The sequence below is a fragment of the Microtus ochrogaster genome, linkage group LG7_11, assembly GCF_000317375.1.
Source record: "Microtus ochrogaster isolate Prairie Vole_2 linkage group LG7_11, MicOch1.0, whole genome shotgun sequence".
Taxonomy (NCBI): Eukaryota; Metazoa; Chordata; class Mammalia; order Rodentia; family Cricetidae; genus Microtus; species Microtus ochrogaster.
In genome coordinates, this window is record NC_022032.1 from 4,513,764 (window position 1) to 4,525,261 (window position 11,498).

Below are 11,498 nucleotides of genomic sequence, written 5' to 3' on the forward strand. Positions count from 1 at the left end.
CCATTTCTTTATGTCCTTCCAGTGACTGACATCCACAGAAGCCACTGTGTGCTAGCAGCAGACGGGTATTCACTTAAATAGAGTTGTGAGAGGCTTAGCAGGAAAGACCAGTCTCGTGTGTGAGTGTGCGTGTGCGTGTGTATGTGTGCGCGCGCGCTTTTCACTTCTCTGGAAGAAGACAAAATTAGTTTAGCCCTCAACGTTAGCTAGAGTTGAGCCAAGCTGGTGTGTGTGTGCACACAGGCAATCACAGTACGTGGGACTGGTGTTGGAGAAATACAATCTCAAAACTAGCAGGAATGCCTAGTGAGGTCCTGTCTTTTAAAAAGGTTGCTTGATGGCTCGGTCACTAAAGGTGTTAGCCTGCCATAAGCTAGCAAGGGGAGAACCAACTTCACAAAGTTGTCCTCTGGCCTACACAACACACACACAAACACACACACACAATAGAAATAAACTAAAAAATTTTAATTATCCTTGTTTTTTTTTAAACAATCTTTTTCTCGTTTTATATACCAATTCCAGTTTCCACTCCCTCCCCTCTTCACACCCCCCACCTTCTTCCCTCCCCACCCCTCATCCACTCCTAAGAAAGGATGAAGCTCCCCATGGGGAGTCAACAAAGTCAAGCACATCACTTTGAGGCAAGACCATGGCCCTCCCCACTATATCTAAGCTGAGCAAGGTATCCCTCCAAAGAGAATGGGTTCCAAAAAGCCAGTTTAAGCACTAGGATAAAACCTGGTCCCACTGCCAGTGGCCCCAGGGACTGCCCTAGTCACACAACTGCCCCCCCCTTCAGAGGGCCTAGTTTGGTCCTATGCCGGTTCCCCTGCTGTCAGTTCAGAGTCAGTGAGCTCCCACTAGCTCAGGTCAGCTGATTCTGTGGGTCACAAGGAGAACTCTAATATAGAGACATACGTCAACTGTCTTTCAAACCCATATATTGCAGATACTCTCACCCTTGGCCAGAGAGGGTGTCTTTACAAAGTTGCTGAGAATAAGTGACCGTTGAGTGCTCAGATCCAAGGGGACATCTATATTAACCTCCCAAAGGCTCAGGGGACATCATAGGAGAATGTCCCTATTTATAGCACCATAGGGTGCTGTAAAATGCTGTCTTCTAGACACAACATGGCCAATGCTCTCAGGAGCTGATTGCCCCACAGTTTGCTGCACACGCTCAAGCCAGCAAGCTCAGTCTACATTCCTGCACACAGACCCAGGGAGTCATGGTAGGAAAGGGAGAGCGCCTGAAATTGGGTCTGGGGTGTCTTGGGAAGTTCCTGAAGGGAGACTGGGAGGGAAGACTTGGGGTGTGTGTGAATATGATCAAAATACATTTTGTGCATGTATGAGATTGCGAAATAATAAATAAAAGATATTAAAAATATTTTGGCAAGCAAAGCGATTTTAAAGCTTTATTTAGACATCCAAATGGAATTTCTAATACGGCCTTGCAAATGAACACCACACTAACATGCCCACAGTTTAATTCCACTCCCCGGGTTCTTATTGAGTGTGTTCTCTGCCAAGCTCTGGCTCAGCAGTAAGGGAAATGCAGAAGTGATAAATGTCACATGATTGTTTGAGACAAGGTCACACTCTGAAGTCCAGCCTGGCCTCCGATGCACTATATAGCTGAGGCTGGCCTTGAACTCTCGATCCTCCTTCTTGCACCTCCAAAGTGCTGCTGTTACAGGTGTGCACAGCAGGACTCAGCAAAACAAACACTGCCCATTCCGAATGGCCACTTTGAAGGATGCAAGGATGCATGCCTATTGCACTGTGCTGCCTTGCTCAAGCCCATCTTTAAAAGCTAGTGGCCTTCTGTACAGGACATTGACACGTCATCACGTACTGATGAAGAAGGCAGGGGGTTCGTCAGTTTTCAACCACTGTGATAACATGCCTGAGATAAATCTTATGAAGAAGAAAGCTTTGGCTCCTAGCTTCAGATGCTCTAATCCACGGTCAGTTGGCCCTGTTGCTTGGGCCTGTGGCACGTAATATATTGTGGCAGGAATGCATGACAGAGGCAGCCTGGTTACTCTATGGCAGCTGTGACACAGAGAGAAAGGGGTTAGTTCCTCGTTATCTCCTCCAAGGGCACACCTTGCTACTAGGTCCCACCTTGTAATGCCTCAACCACCTCCTAGTACCCTCACAGGCTGGAGACCAAGCAGCCTTCAATACATGGAATTTTAGGGAGCATATCAAGTCCAAACTAGAGCAAAGGGAAATAACTGTTGAAACTAACCCCAAACATTGAGATTTTCCTACTCAAACCCAAAATCTAAATGAAGGGCCAGAGAGATGGCTCAGTGGTTAAGAGCACCCTGTCAAGCATGGTAACTCTAGGTCCAGGGGACCCAACACCCTCTTCTGAGTTCCATTGGAAACCTGAATGTACATGGTGCAGATACGCTCACAGAGATGTATACACACACACACACACAATAAACCTTTTCTAAAATTCTAAGTGATGTGTATCTTACAGTGGAGCCCTGATGAACATATAGTTCACACCTGTAACCTCAATACTGAGAAGGCTGAGGCAGGAGCATTCCCAAGAGTCCTAGGCCAGCCTGAGCTACACAATAAGCTCTAAGCAAGTATGAACCACAAAGTAAAACCACACCTTGAAGTAAAAAAGAATATGGGTGCTCCAAAAGTCAGATTTCATTGAGTTGCCTAAGTTCCGCATATTTGCAAGAAGGAAGAAGAGGAGGAGGAGGAGGACTGGGTGCAACTTAGTGGTAGAACACTTGCCTAGCATGCATGAGTCCCTGACAACAGTCCCTGGCATGAATATGCATGCATGTGTACACACGTACACACACACACACACACACATACACACACACACACACATACACACACATACACACACATACACACACACTCACACACGCACACACACACACACATAAACACACACACACATAAACACACACACACATACACACACATATGCACACATACACATACACACACATACACATACACACATACACACACGCACACACGCACGCACACATACACACACATGCACACACATACACACACGCGCACACACACATACACACACACGCACACACACACACACGCATGCACACATACACACACATACACACACATACACACACATACACAGACACACACAAACACACACATGCACACATACACACACAGACACAGACACACACACACACAAACACACACACACACACAGACACACACATACACTCACTCACACACACACACACTCACACTCACATACACACACACATACACACAATTAGCTTCTGTCTTGATCTTATTCTATTCCTCAAACTCCCATTCATCTATCCTCAATTTAACAGCCAAAGAGATCCTTGAATACCACAAGTTAGATCACCTTACTCAGTGGTTAGAAACCTCAGAGTAAAGATCAAGGTGGCTTCTGAGGCCATTCACGTTCCAACGCCCTGTCCCATCTCTAATTTCTCTCACCATGGTCTCCTTCATTGGTTGGCTGTCAGCAACATGGTCTCTTTGCTGATGTGGGATTCCCCTCTGTACTCTGTGAATAGGTTTTATTACCACTGGTTAATAAAGAAGCTGCATTGGCCTTTAGCAGAGCAGAATGTAGCCAGGCTGGAAGAGAGATAGAGAGAGAGCAGGTGGAGTCAGAGAGACACCATGTAGCTGCCGAAGGAGATGGACACCAGCTAGAAACTTTCCAGTAAACAGCCTCATGGCGATACACAGATTAATAGAAATGCGTTAACATAAGTTGTAAGAGTTAGTTAATAAGAAGCCTGAGCTAATAGGTCAGAGTTGTAATATACTTTCTATGTGATTATTTGGGTATGAGTGGCCAGGAAACAAATGAGCAGTCTCTGTTTACACCATGCTATTCCTCAACCATGCTAGGCATGGCTCAGACCTGGGGCCTTCACTCCTCTTATAGTATCCACTAGACGACTTCTTTATTTCCTTCAAGACTTCCTTCTCAGTGAGGCCTAGGCTGACCTCCTATTTACTACCTCAAGGAATGACTGCTTCTACTTCATGCCTTTAGTGACTATGCAGCCACACATGCACGCCCTCACTGACAAGCTCACATTATACTACATAATCTGTCTCTATATTAGCCACCATGTTACTGTTGCCCATGTCTCCCCATAAGAACCTATGCTCAGCTTGGGGAGTCCTGCAGAGGAGGGGGAGGAAGGACAGGATGAACCAGAGGGAACTTGGTTCACAGAATCAATTGACTGGGACTCGGGGGGTCTGAAGAGATGAGGGATCCTGTAGGGGTCTGATGCAGGACCTCTGCATCTTTGTTCTGACTGGTGCTCTTCTAGGAAGCCTTACAGAGGGAGTGGGGGTGGTCACTGACTCTTCCGCCTCCTTATGGGGCCCTTTTCCTCCTACTTTGCCTCACAGCCTTGATGAGATGATATGTAACTGGTTTTATTATAGTGTATTATTCTGTGTTTGGTTGATGTCCCTGGGAGGCTTGCTGTTTTCTGAAGGGAGACAGCGGGGGTGTGGATGTGGAGAGAGAGGAGAGATGGGGGATAAAGGACTCAGGGGAGGAGAGAGAGGGGAAACCGCAGTTGGGATGTAATATATGAGAGGAGAATTTAAAAAAAGAAAAGAATCTATGTTCGGAAGAGCCAATATCTTTGTCTATTTAGTAGACTCACAAAGGCGTAGAACAGGTACATAATGGCCACTCAATAAATATATGCCAAATTGGACTGGACTGGGTTAAATCAGATTGATCTGCATTGTATGGAATTGTGTAACACAGCTGATTAAGGGGCCTACAGCCACCCATTAGTTTCAAGCCCTGAAGGGGCTCCTGGACAGCACTTGGCAAGGAAGAGTCACAGTGCTGCTGTGGGCACCTGGGGGGAACTGGTTCAGGATGGAGGAGGAGAAAGGACTTAAGGTATTCTCTACCTCACCCTCCATGCTATCTCCTGTCCCCAGCGCATGCCCAAACATTCCAGTCCCTGCTTCCTTGCCCTTGCTGTTCCGTGGGCTGTGGCACCCTTGACTCTTTTTGCCCCCTTCCCCTAACCTTTGCCACCAACCAATGCTCAATCCCAACCCCCTTCCTCCATGCAACATTCCTGGTTTGCTTGCTGCTTCTTTCCCCTCTCGGCTCTGCAGCACCATTTCAAACCAAGTCTTAAAGTAAAAACACATGGAAAAATGAGTGTGTATATATATACAGGGAGCTGCGGAGATGGCACATATCACTCTTTCAGAGGACCTGAGTTCTAATCCCAGTATGCACTTGAGGTGATTCGCTACTGCCTGTAACTCTTGCTCCAAAAGGATTTGACACCTCGGGCCTCTGCAGCCATTGATCCTCATGTACGCAATCCCACACACAGACCCACATACAAACGCATTTTTTAAAATAAAATAATAGAATAAATCTCTCTAAGGTGTATATGTGAATTATTTGCCCAGCTAAGAACCACACTTTTTGTTTCTTCTCTTATGTAAATAGAAACAACCTATTAATAAGTTGCCAGGTAAAGAAAAGAGGAGATATTGCAGGTGAGGTGATCCCTAGGACAGAGAGAAAGCAAGGAAGGTAAGAGACAGAGAGAATTAAAGTATGTATGTTTGTATGTATGTGTGCATGCCTGCATGCATGCAGGCATGCATATATCAGGGCGTGGAAATAAGACCCAGGCATCAGTATATTTTCAAAGTGACTGTGATGTGTAGCTGGGGTTAAGAAGAACCATAGAGCCGGTGGTGGTGGTGGTGTGTGCCTTTAATCCCAGTACTTGGGGGCAGAGGTGGGTGGATCTCTGTGAGTTCGAGGCCAGTCTGGTCTACAAGAGCTAGTTCCAGGACAGCTAGGATTGTTACACAAAGAAATCCTGTCTCAAAAAAGAAAAAAAAAGAGAGAGAGAGAGAAAAGAAGAATTATAGAGCCCAGCAGTGGTGGCACACCTTTAATGGCAGCACTCAGGAGGCAGAGACAGGCAGTTCTCTGTAAGTTCAAGACCGACCTGGTCTACAGGCTGGAAGGCTCCAAAGCTACAGAGAAACCTTGTCTTGAACCCCCCTCCAAAAAAACCCGTAAGTATTGGATTAGAGAAAACATAAGGGGCAAGAGAAATAAGGAAGAACAAGGAATTGGGAATGGGCCCGACAATACTATGGTCCTCCTCTCCATTTTATTCCCCTCAGAGGAAGCTCTACCAATCAACTGTGACCAGAGCTACCATCCTCTTCCTGCTGCTCTGAGGAGTAGCGAGAAGTCAGTTCACAGACAGAGCAGACGCACCAACTAAGGCAGCCAAGGCCCCTGGTCCGTGTGAAACTCCAGGCCACAGGAAGGTGTGGGGAAGTAAACCGCTATTTCCAGCCACTGGAAACTATGTGGCAATTTCTCCCTCCTTGGCGTTAGCAAACGGCTTAGTCTCCAATGCCTGCCAGCCGAGCCCAAGCATAGTAGCCCTCTGAGGCCAATGTCTCAGAACGTCTTGGCTAACCCTCACACCCCTTGTCCCTTTACCTGCTGTGAGACTGAGCAGAAGTCCAGTGTCCTCCTTCCAAGTGACAGCTTGGTAAAGTGCTCTGAAGTACCTGCAATGTGACCTTAAGAACCAGGCTGTCCCCTAGATGACCCGTGAAGATTCTCTGCTGTTGGGAGCAGTGAGACCCCAGATCCTGAATTTCTTGTAATCCCCTGATCTGAGTGCCTACAGCTGCTCTGAGCACGAGACCTTCAGGAGTTCCTGATTGCAGGAGAGTGGTTTCTGGTGGGTTTGGCTGGGGCATGGCTATCTCTATATAATCTGCCCCTGGACACAATAAAGGGGGCATTCTTGGGGAATTCAAGGATGATCCGTGTCGCTGTCTCTCTGTCTGTGTGTGTTTTAACCTCCAGCCCCCTTTCCTGAAGCTCGCGAACTGGGTGCCAGCGCACAGAGCGCAGACACGGTGTGTGGCACTCTGCTTTCTTCCTCTGGGCCCTTTCTCTGCGCATATAAGCCAGAGGGACAGAGCATGTAGCCAGGCTGCTCTCTTTGTGAGTTGACTTCAGGGGCTCCTCTACACCTCTGTCACTACACACACACACACACACGCACGCACGCACACACACACACACACATACACACACGCACGCACGCACACACACACACACACATACGCACACGCACACACACACACACACACACACACACACACACAAACTTTCCCTCTCTCTCTCAGACATCTCTTCTCACCATATGCCCCTACTAGGAATGAAGCTGGGAAGACAAGGGCCTCTGGGAATGGAAAAGATGCCGTGGAAAAGATGGAGATGAAGTTTCCCTGAGAACAGATTCTGCTTATTTGGGAGTGAAGGGTAGGGGCCAAGAAAGGAACATAAAAGAGAGGATGCTGGCATTCGGTGGCGGAGACCCGGGGGGTATGGAAAGGTGGCCTAGAAAACCGACGACAACCCTCCAGATCTCATGGCTGCCAAGGGCACATGGCAGGCTCTGGAGGCCAGACCCCTTCCAACTTTCTCATTCCCCTCTGATCCTTGTGTGCAGAAGCAGTGCTGGGCTTCCAGGCTCTGCCGTCCTGTGGCCTCTCTACACTGCAGAGGGCCCTGGAAAAGCCGCCGCGGGGAGAAGAGACCAGGGCGGAGCAGGGAACCACACATCTACCCAGAGGAAACTGTAAACTCCAGTGGGCCCGGGAAGGGGGGCACGGGGGAGGGGGAGAAGTTTTTCCACTTCCATTCGCAACTGTCAGGCGGGTGATTAATGGCCAACAGGTTTGGAATCGCCTTTATTGCCAGATCAGTATTGTTGCCCGTGACAGCTAATGAGGTTGGACAGGCTTCTCCACACTGAGCTTTATGGAGGCTGCACCCTCCCCTGCAGAGCTCACGAGCTTTGCCAGCTTTTGTGCGCTGGAATGTTCAAGCCCTACCCCCCTCCCTTCATTCCTCCACCACCACCTCCCCCAACTCCCCAACCACCATCTCACCCAGAACCTCACCCACCTACAAAGGAAGCTGGGGAGTGGAGTGCTGGAGATACTCATCTGTGATACCTAGGTCCCCAAGGCCTCTCCATAGCCACCCTGAAGCTTGAGCAGTAGGACCGGAAGGAGGAAGAGGAGTGGGGACAAGCCTCACAGGCTAGGCGGCAGAGCGAGGCAAACGATTGTGTGAAGGCTTGCACCGGACAGCTGCATCTGGGTCCATCACCCTTGGCAACCACTCGGGTCAGCTGTAAATCTCAAGACCGATTTTACATACTCACTGTGTGAGTTTGAAATGTGTTTAGGGGGGTGAGGGTGTCGGAGCAATCCGAGTGGAGAAAGCTTAAAACCGGCAAGAAAGATTTTCAAAGCAGGGCGCCTGCTTCAGCTCCTAAGTTGGGCACTGGCCTAGTAGTATGAACAAGTCCTTGAGTGCCACCCCAAGAACAGAAGGGGGGAAACGCTATTTTAACCCTCACCTTAAGGGAGATCCACAACGCCAAGTTTAAGTTCAGAAATCAGGATTGTCCTGTCTGAGGGCTAAGACGTGAAGGAAACGCTGGTTTCGCTTTCTTCCCTCTTACACAGAAGACTTACCTTTTTGCTAGTCCACATCTTGATACGGTTAAGCACATGCTTGCCTGTGGTTTAATATTTGGAGGAGTTGAAGCAATGTAATAAGCAAACAGCTTAAAAGGCCCAGAAAGACCCCCTCAGCTTAAAAATCTATTACTTTTCAGTGTGATATAAATGCATTTTGCTTCTGCTTAGAGCAATTTCCTAGTTTGCTCTTATTAAACCAGGAGACGGCTTAGCAGCGATCTTGATTTATGAAACACATACTAGATTCATTAAAACCTTAAAAGATTTAATACGTTTTATCAGGACATTAAATCTGTGCAGGCTTTTTAAATCAAATACCTGCCATATTTCATTCCCCACGCCCCGTACACTTACTTAAGGACACCGAAATCTGGACTGACAAACATTATGGGTATTTCAGGCCTGATTTCGAAGTGTATTAAAGTCTTCCCTCTCAGGATTTACAGCCCCACCTCTCCCCGAGCGTGATCTTTCCAAGGAACATGTGATTCGTCTCTTTGGAATTCGGTTCAGTAGGATGGACTGACATCCATATTTCTTACAACACACCAGTGTTCCACCTCAGCCATCACCAACCACCAACCAGTGGTTCCCAACCTTCCTAATGCTGTGACCCTTTAATGCAGTTCCTCATGCTGTGGTGACCCCCAACCATACCATTGGTCTTGTTGCTACTTCGTAACTGCAATTTTGCTACTGTGATGAACTGTAATGTAAATATTTTTGGAGATAGAGGTTTGCCAAAGGGGTCACGACCCATGGATTGAAAACTGCTGCCCTAGACAGTGGGTTCTGTTCTCTTGAATTCTAGAGGAACCTACCCTCCCCATGGAACTTCTCATGGGTTCTGTGGGTTTGGATCTTCACTATGCCCCCAAAGGTCAGTCAGTCACCAGCTATGATTGCTATGTGCTGCTATGGGGTGTGAACTCACCCTTAGGACTCTGGGCCTCGGGGAAGATAGGTCACTGGAGAAGTGCTCTTTGAGGGGTTGTTAGAGCCCTGGTTCCTTGCTCTCCGCTCTTCTCTTGGGCTCCATCCTAGCCAGCATGAGACACACTGATCTCCTTCCACCACACATCCCTGCCGTGACATATGGTACCTACCAGACCAAAAGCGGCACAAGCCCCGCAATCACGGTCTGAAACCTCTGATGCCACAGACCAAAATAAACCTTCACTTTTTGGAGTTCTTTATGCCAGGCGTTTTTATCACAGTGGCGGAAAGCTAACAGGCTCCTGCCATGGACTCAGGCCCACATCTCAGCCACCCTCAACTCTAGTAGCATGGCCTGTGCAAAACCACATCAGTGCAACATAGCAGACTTGGGAAGACAGCAGGCCTCCCTTCTTGTTCTTAATGCCTCACCTTCCCCCCTCCACCCCCCCTCCCCGCCCAGGACAGGGTTTCTCTGTATAACAGCCCTAACTGTCCTGGAACTAGCTCTTGTAGCCCAGGCTGGCCTCGAACTCACAGAGATCCACCTGCCTCTGCCTCCCGAATGCTGGGATTAAAGGCGTGCGCCACCACTGCCCAGCTTATTGCCTCATTTTTAAAATCTAGTAGTGATGCTCTCAGCTAGGACACTTTGGTGACAATACAGAGGGGTGGAGAGGAACCTTTGGCACACCCGAGACATATTTGTTGGCACCACCGGGTGAGGCAGAGTGCTGCTGGCCCCTAGGGACAGACACTAGAACTATCACTCACCATCTTACACTGTATAGGTGCCTTCCCTACTCTGTACTCACCAGGAGGAGGGGAGGGGAGAGTAAGAGTTATCCAACCTGAAATGACAGCCATGTAGAGACCGCGAAACTCTGCCATAGCATCACAGCAAGTTTTCTGCTGCTGTAACAAAAATGCCTGAGATGACCAACCTATAAGGAGGAAAAAATTCATTTGGACTCATGGTCTCAGAGGTTTCTGTCCATGGTCACTGGTTCCGTGGATTATCGCGGCAGGGAACAAGCACACCGAGGAGCGAAGCTGCTCAGTTCATCTTGGCGGTCAGGAAGCAGCAAGTACAAAGCCCCTCCTCGCAACCCCATCCATCTATGACCCTGTCAGGGAGCTGAGCCACTGGTTATATCAGAGCCTGCACAAGCCATTCACCTCCCAAAGACCCCCACCTCTAGACGCGTAAACTTGGGAGGCTACGGGAAAGTCAAAGCCTAGTGAGAGGCGTCAGGGGCTCCTAGCTCCCAGTGTGCTTTAGTTTGTCTCAGAACCAGCTATTTTCCCACACAGTAGCATCCACAAATAACCAGACAGTTCCGGAGTGAGCTGGAAATTGGACTCACCGGTCAAGGGATGGAGGAGAGCTCAGGCTGTCAAAGCATCCTTCCTCTGAGCTCAAGGACTGGATTTTTACTAAGTTGTGAGGGGTGTGGTACCCGTGTTGTGCTTGGAGATTTTCATGGAGAACAAGGGATTTCCAGGCATCAGGGAATTGCTTGCTTCTCTTCTTCTCCAGTTCTAAGCATGGTCAAATCCACTACACCAATGGCTGTTTTCAATTTTTTTTGTTGCTTTAGTGAAACTAAAGTCTGCAGCATTGGTATTGTAGCGAGCTGCAAAAAATCACACCTGATGGAGATGTATAATCAACTCCTGAGATGGCTAAGACCTGACTTATGCTATGATCACGCAATGATTATCAGCTGCTTGCATATGCGTGGGCCTATGGGCAGTGCCCACCTGGCAATCTGGGATTGGCAGGCAGCCCGTGCCTACTTAAGGGCTGGGAGAGGTTTGCCCAAAGAGAGAGGTTTGCCCGAGAGGATAAGAAGTGAAAGGAGGGTTGGAGAGATGGCTCAGTGGTTAAGAGCATTGCCTGCTCTTCCAAAGGTCCTGAGTTCAATTCCCAGCAACCACATGGTGGCTCACAA